Raw genomic sequence first — 8,286 nt, 5'->3', positions numbered from 1 at the left:
TTGCCGATTATATCGAGTCGTATTTTCTCCTATGTTATTCGCAATGGGGATTTTTCAGGTTGGATTATTGGGCCTACGCCAACACTCTTGTCTCGCCGGAGGGCCATCGTGACAGTTCTGTTTAACGTCCCAACCAACACTGGGGCGACCACGCTGATGGGGTTACCACCTTGAATCTAGCTAGGCGTAGTGCACCGTTTCTTACTCAGCCGCTGGATGCCAGAACGAATGCTGTTTAAGCCGCACCTCCTTGGTGAACAGACGCTCGGGTGGTACCTCCTCAATTTAGCTGAAGTCAGGAGGACAACAGTGTCCAGGCTGCACTACCATCTAAGCACACAACTTTTAACTGGCGGTCTTTGTCATCGCATGACCCGTGGAAGCATGAGGTAGGAACTTGTGAGGACCAGGGCTATGTTGGACGCTCTCCTTATCGACTCACAGTTTGGCAGCCCTCGTAAGAACGTGGCTGGCGCCATTATTGACCAAATAAAATTTGATCTTTCAGAACGTGTTCATTGAGAGTGGTGTGCTCATTGCAAGCCCCATTTATTGGTTCTGATTGCAGTTTCGCTAGCTTGATTAATTCATGCTCATATAATTTGCGACAACTTGGTTTTCCAATTATAGCCAAATTTATTACAACCGGCGCAATGATATAACGCTCAAATAAAAATATTCAAATACGACAAACACATACACGCCTAAAATCCATGAAAAATAAACGTCCAACAAATCTCCCCTCGTTCGAGCTCAAACCGCATGGCAGAAGCCTCCAATTGAAACCACACTGGCTACCACCATCGCGGGCATGCTTCTGTTTCCGGCGCTAATCCTAAAGCCTGATTAATTTGCCTGCTTTCGTTTCTCTTTTTTTTTTGTGTTGCTATGCCGTTTTCGGTCAGCTTGCCCCACACATAATACCAGAAACGGTTTACATCCTAACTCTTATTTTTTATTTGTCCTAGTACATTTCCATCTGAATTGGCTTCATCGGGCAACAACGTTTGGTGGCTTCATGGGTCAGTCAGCAGTATCTCACCAAAAACCTATTATTCAAATTAGCTTTCGATCGTCAATCAGCTTTATCCGAGAGCTCATCGATCCCGGATTATGCAGATAGAGAAACTGTTTCTCTTTTATATGGGGGGAAGAGTAATAATATTCCTGTTAAAATACATCCGGATGAAGTTGCACAGCAAAAAAGTTTAAATAAAATAATCATTCATTTCAAATTTGCATGCAAATCTAAAGGATACTTTAAAAACATCTTCTAGACCCTCTACAACAAACAAGCAAGGTTTCACCTATCCAAGGTGATTTCCATCACTTGTTTTTTCTCCCCCGAAAGCCCCAGAACGGTGACCATCTGTCCTGTCCGAGAATAGCTGATTTCCTGCGAATAGGCTCATGGATCCAACGCATGTGTTTTTAGCCAGGATCACAAACAGTCTGTCAGATTATCCCTTTTCGGTTTGTTTACGTGTTCATTCGCTTGCAAGCCCCATCTATATATTGATGGGGCTCGTAGAGAGAAAAAAAAATGCAAAATGAAACCAACCACCATGCTGGCTGGCATCGCACATAAAACGTAGACGACCTCGCGCGAGCGAGATGGCACACGACCCGGATCAGTTTCAATTTTGCTCTTTTGGTGTTGTAATATTGATTTCTGTAATTGATTTATTCCTCTAAAGAGCATCATCCCAAGCACCATTCGCATGTGCGCACCATTATTGGCGGCGGTAGTAGTAGTAGCAGTAGTAGCAGTCGCGTCGTTATTGAAATCGACTTCTCGATGGAATCAGAATGGAAAGTCATTAGCAGCGCGATAATGAAGCTTTATCATCAAACGGATATAATCGTAAAATTTTATGTGCACACTCGGGGTGTGCGAGCGTTTTTTCTCTGCTTCCTGATGTCTGCTCGGTGGTAACCCTGCTGGATTCTTCGCGGTAAAGTATGTTGAGCAGGGCTGCCAGGTTTTCCTAGGAATCGGAGTATGCATTCGTTTAAAGACTTTTTCTAGTCTGATGTCTGATTTAAAAACAGGGCAGGAGGTAAAAACTAAAGAATTAAACAGTGGTTTAAGAAAAAAAAAACACGATGATATTTCCAACAGAAATTTGGACGGGCTTAAGTGTTGTCTGTTTAAAATATTTTTTTCATAAATATTGAAAAAAGGCTTGGCGGAGTAAATGTTTATTTTTGAGAAAATTTTATAATTAATAATTTTTAACGTTTTTCTTAAAATAATCTTGATGGAGTAACTGAAGAAACATTCGTGAAGATTTCTGGAAAAAGTCTTGACAATTTTGTAAAGGAACTCCGGTAAAACCACCTAAAAAAATTTCCAGAGGGATTTCTGAAATAATTCTGAAATGTTCCCAGAACGATGTTCCGAGGAAAACTTTGAAATTTTTTAGAAAGTACGTGGAAAATTCTCAAATGAATTCCCAAAGGAATATCTGTATGACTTTCTGCAAATGGGTTTTTAGTTGTTTTTTAATGTACATATTGATTTTTTGATTTTATACGAAATGGTTTTACTTACGACTAGGGATGATTCAACAAATCGCTCCCATGCAAACTTCAAATTGATTTTATAATAGGCTCCCAGGTACCAAAATTCACGAAATATTTGAATTTTGGCTCGGTTTAATATACAGATTCAGAATATGGAACTATCTCGACACTGGAAAGAAGTCAATTCCATAAGAAATTCCCAAAGGAATCTCTGCATGAATTTCTGCGCAGTAATCCCTGAAGAAACTCCTGCGAAAATAAATGCCTGAATGAATCTCTGAAAAAAATCCTGGAGACATTCCTGCGGGTTTACCATTCCTTAGAGAAATTCCCCGAGAAATCACTGGTAGATTTCCTGAAGAATTTCCTGCTGAACGAATATCTGAATATAAAGTTATCTCCTTTGTATCATTTTAGAAATTTATCCAATGATACTTAGGGGCTGTCCATAAACCACGTGGTCATTTTTTTGGGGACTTCTCAAACCCCCCCGCGTGGTCATTAGTCCATACAAATTTTTTTATTCGTCCATACAAAATGGTCGTTAGCCGAACCCCCCCTGATGACCACGTGGTTTATGGACAGCCCCTTAGAATGAATCCAACAAAGATTGTTTAAAAAGTTCCTTTGTGGATGCATTGAAAACTTAGAAAATCTTGCATGGATTGCTTGAGAAAATCCTCAATGACGGTTCCAGAAACCTTTGGATTTCCTTCAGAAATTCATTGAAACAAGGATTTAACAATAGATTTCATTTAGAAAACCATCCAAAAAAAACTCTAGGTATTTTTTCATTGATTTCTCCAGCGAATTATACAAAACATCTTATAGGTATTTTTTTTTCAATTCTGCCAGGAATGCCATTGAAAATTTCTCAAAAAAATTTCTTGGCTTTTTTTAGAAAATTAGTTTTTAGCTTTTTTTTAAATGTATTTTTTTTCTAAAGATAACCCTAGAAATTAATTTAAGGACTCCATTACAAGAACATCTTTGGATTTCTTCCGAAATTTATTCATCAATTTCTTCAGAAACCCTCCATAAAGTCATTAGCGGAGTGCTTTGGAACGTTTCTAAGAATATCTTCCATTGATTGCTTCAGAAATTCCTCTGAAGGATCCCCAGAAATTTCTCCAAAATTCACGTGAACAGTTTCCATGGGTACTTACGAGAATGATATGCTTTCAGCGATGTCTTCAGAAAATCCAAAAATCAACTTATTGACAGAAATCTAATCCAAGGATTTCGTTAGAAAATCTTCCATAGACTGCTGCAGAAATTCTTCCAAATTTTTCTTTAGAAATTCTTCCAGAAAATTATCCAGGGCAACAGATAATTCCTCAAGAATGTCTATGGATCTCTATGGATTCCTTTTGAAGCTTCACGATAGATTAAACCAGAAATTCTTCTTTAGATTCTATTAGAAAAATTTTCGGAAATTTCTTCAGGGATTTCTTCATATTTTTATAGAGAGTTTTCTTAAGGAATGATTTTAAAAAGTCCATCAGAGACTTGTTCAGGAAGAGCTCTTTGCATTCCATTCAAAATTCCCGCAGAAATACATATGTCCAGGATTTTTTTTCTGGGATTCTTCCAAAAAATCATGCATGAATTCCTCCAAGAATTTCATTAAAAGATTTCGCCAGGACTTTTTCAAAAAAAAAACCTTCAATAAATTCTTCTGGAAATTCCACCTTAAAGGTAATGCAGGCATTTCTCCTGGAAGTGGTCTAGAAATTCCTCTCGGGGTGAAGCCAACATCCTGAAAATGGCTAAAGCTGGACGGATACTGTGGGTAGGGCATGTTTCAAGAACGCCGGACAACAACCATGAGAAGTTGGTACAAGATGGGGTGGAGCGCAGAGAGCACGATGGGCGGACCAGGTGGAGCGTGATCTGGCAAGCGTTGGGCGTGACCGACGTTGGAAAGCTGCAAATTGAGTATTATAGCGGTAAATTGTTGATTCAGTGTTATCAATTTGATTAATTTGATGTTGAACCTAATAAATGAACTGCTTCTTGAATTTACTTGGGATTTCTTCAGATAATCCTCTAGAGATTCACCTGAGATTTTTTCAGAAATTTCTTCATGGATTCTTCCACAGATTCCTTCTGAAATTCCTTCAGGAAAACCTTCAAAAACAACTAAAGAGACTTCTTCAGAATTGTGGATTTCTTCATGAATAACAGCAAGAGACTACTTCAAAAATTGTTCCATCGATTTCAGAAATCCTTCTAAACATGCCTTAAGAAATCCCACAGCGATTGCTGAAACAAACTCTTGAAGAAATTTCTTAAGAATTGCTTGGGAGGAATGCCTTAAAAAACTCCTGGTGATACCTTTGGAAATTTCTACAAGAAATTCTTGAAATTTTTCTGAAGAGATTCCTGGACAAAAACCCCTGAAGCATTTTTTGAAGTTATGTTTGGAGGATTTCCTGGATGAACCTGATAACACTTCTTAATTCCTGGAAAAAAAATATGAAACACTCTGGAGGTCATTTCAACGAAAAGTTGTTTGGGAATAATCGGGAAAGGAATATCTCCGATATCTCTGCAGAATTTGCAGACAAAGGTACTGGACAAATTCTTGGAGAAACCCTTCAATAAACTGCTAAATGATTAGAACATGGGGGAACTTGACGATACCATTGGAGGAATCCTTGGAAGTACATTTGGAGATACCACTGGAGGAAATCTTGAGAGAACCACTGTAGAAATTTCTTAATAATAACATATCTTTGAAAGAATACCCGGAATCACCCTCTGCAGCCATTCATAGATTTTTTTTTTCGAAAAATGCCCTAAAAAATTCCAAGTATTATATTCTGGAGTAATTTCTGCAGGAATTGTTGTGAGGATCTAAGGAGATATTACTGAAGCATCATCGGAACCATTTCTGAAAAAGCACTAAATAAATTCCTAACAATCCCTGAGGGAATAATTCGATGAATTTCTGGAGATATCTCCAAAGGAACTTTCAGAAGCATTTCTTGAAAATTTTCCAGAGGATTTTCTAAATGAATGCCTGAGAGAATCTTGAAATGCTTGAATACATGGAGCAACATCTGATGAAATAGCTGGATAAATTCCAAAACATATTTTTAAAAAGAGTTTATGAGAAAAACAAATCTGAACTTGTAAATTGAAAAGTATCTCTTAAAGAAATCTATAAAAATAAAAAAAGAAAATTTCCTAGAGAAAATTCTAGTTATTTTCGTGGAAGAATTTCTTCAGAACTGTTCGAAGAAATATATAAATGAGTACAAGCTGAAACTTCTGCAGCAATAGTTTTATTTATTGCTACCAAAGGGGAAAAGTCCCTTTGAGTGATTTCCACAATTATGAAATCTTTCTCAAAAAGGCACAAAACCTCCTTATCTGTTCTGTAGCAACCCATAAAAATTACTAAAAAAATCCTTAAAGAAGTCACAGGAGGAGCTTCTGAAGAAACCCGTGCACTAGTGTCAAGATACATATTTGAGAAATTTCTTGAGAAACTTCTAAAGAAGACCCAAGGAAAGTTCCAGGAGGAATCCCTTAAAAATTTCTGGAGAAATTTTCAATGAAATACATGGATTGGACAGGAATGGATTCTGAAGGTATCCGGAAGGAATCTTTGGAACAATTATTGCTGAAATTATTTGAGCAACCTTTCATGAATCTTCTTTCAATTAAAATTTACAGGACCGTACAGGAATTTCTGGTAATGTTCCTGGAGATTATCGTGAAGAAAATTTCAAAGAATCCATAGTAAAGTTCCTAGAGCCATCCATGGAAGATAAATCAGTTCTTAGGCTAGGGCCTGGAATTGAATCTCATTCCTGCCCTACTCACAAATTGTGAGTTCCTCCTTCGGACGGGCAGTAAAGCGTGGGCTAAAGTACTAAGCTAAGGCTAAAAATATCGTTAATACAGATCAAAAATATCTTTATAAACAAATTTCTCCATTGATGGCTTCAAAATCCACTTGCATACTAAACGGTGAGCAGACAAAAATCAATAAATTTGAATATTTTATCATATAAGTTGCAAGTTCGCTATTGAGACAAAATAATGTTACAGGAACTTCTAGAGAAATCGATGAAAAAAACTTCTTATTGAATCTTTGAATAAATTTCTGAATGATTCCCTGGAAAATCTTTTTAAAGAATCCCTAGTGAATTTTCTACATGAACCCCTAGAAAGTTAAAGAAATCAAAGATGTTTTTTTTTTTAAGAAATCAATGTGGAAATTTCTGAAGAATTTCTTAGATTACTATCAAGACTTCTTGGAGGACTTTAAAAAAAATGTTTTAATGATTTGATGGAAAAAAATCTCGAGAAATTTCTGAAGGAACCCGTGGATGATTGTTCGAAAAAATTGCTGATGAAGATACTAAGGAATCCTTGCAGCTATTTTGGAAGAAATCTGTAAGAATTGGACGCAATCACTGGCGAAATTTTCAGTGAATTTATGTACGGTTTAGTAGCAAGACGAATTTCTGAAGGTTACCTTGGAGGATTTTATTATAATTTTTTGGGAGATTTGCTTAAGCGGTCCCCGAAAGAATATCCGAGAGAGACTTTGGATATATTTTTAACTATATCTTTTGAAGATTTTCTGAAGAAATCGTTGAGGAATTTAGTGGAGCAACTCGAAGTTTTCCAAAATCCTTAAAAACACTACCTACGTTTTTTTTTCATAAATCTCCTAAGATTTCAGAATTCCCCTAAAAAAATTCCAAGAATTTATCCAGAAACTTGTCTATAGATTTTTTGGATAATCAGATCATTGAATTACTAAAAAAAACCCTTACTAAAAACTCTTACTTACCTTACCGGTCAGGCTAAGGCCGGGGTGGCCTCTGCTGTACATAGTAGCCGCCTCCATTCCACTCGGTCCATGGCTGTTTGTCTCCAGTTCCGCACTCTGCGTAGGGTCCGCAGATCGTCCTCCACTTGGTCGACCCACCTAGCTCGCTGCGCTCCACGTCGTCTTGTACCGGTCGGATGACTCTCGAGAACCATTTTAGTCGGGTTGCTATCCGACATCCTGATGACGTGACCCGCCCACCGTAGCCTCCCGATTTTCTCGGTATGGACGATGGTTGGTTCTCTCAGCAGCTGATGCAGCTCGTGGTTCATTCGCCTTCTCCAAGTCCCGTCTTCCATCTGCAAAACTCATTTGCTAAATTAATAGCCAGCAGTCAGAAATCAACAACATGAAATATATAGCCATATCAGCTACAAAAAAAACTATGATTTTGAAACAAACAAGAAAAAACTGTGTTTTCTATAATAATTCTTGGACTCACTACAGGAATTCTAAGCAAAATCTCTGGAAGAATTTTCTATTGAAGCTTGATGAATCCGTAAAGGATTTTGTTGAGGATCTGGAAGAACTTTAGAATAATTTCATAAGAAATAGTTGGAAGACTTTCTATAGGAATTCTCTGGGAAATTTCAGAAAGAATTTTAAATTTCTTATTTTTCAAAATATATTTTTGGGACAATTTGGGACTACAGGTTTTCTAAACAATGGTTAGAGAGATTTCTGAAAAAAAAGCTACAAATTCCAGATGAAATTCTTGAGAAAATGTCCAAGAGAATCTCTGGTGGATTTTCTACAGGAATCTATAGAAGATTTTCTCAATGAATCACTGTAGTAATTTCTGGAATGATGTAGCTATGTCTGAAAAAAAAAAATACTTTGAGAATTGGAGGAATTTATGAAAAAAATCTTTTGATAATTCTGCAAAAGAATTCATCGAAAAAAATCCT

Source organism: Aedes albopictus, chromosome 2 (assembly GCF_035046485.1).
Source record: "Aedes albopictus strain Foshan chromosome 2, AalbF5, whole genome shotgun sequence".
Taxonomy (NCBI): Eukaryota; Metazoa; Arthropoda; class Insecta; order Diptera; family Culicidae; genus Aedes; species Aedes albopictus.
The sequence above is the reverse complement of the archived record's forward strand: the minus strand, read 5'-3'. Positions refer to the sequence as shown.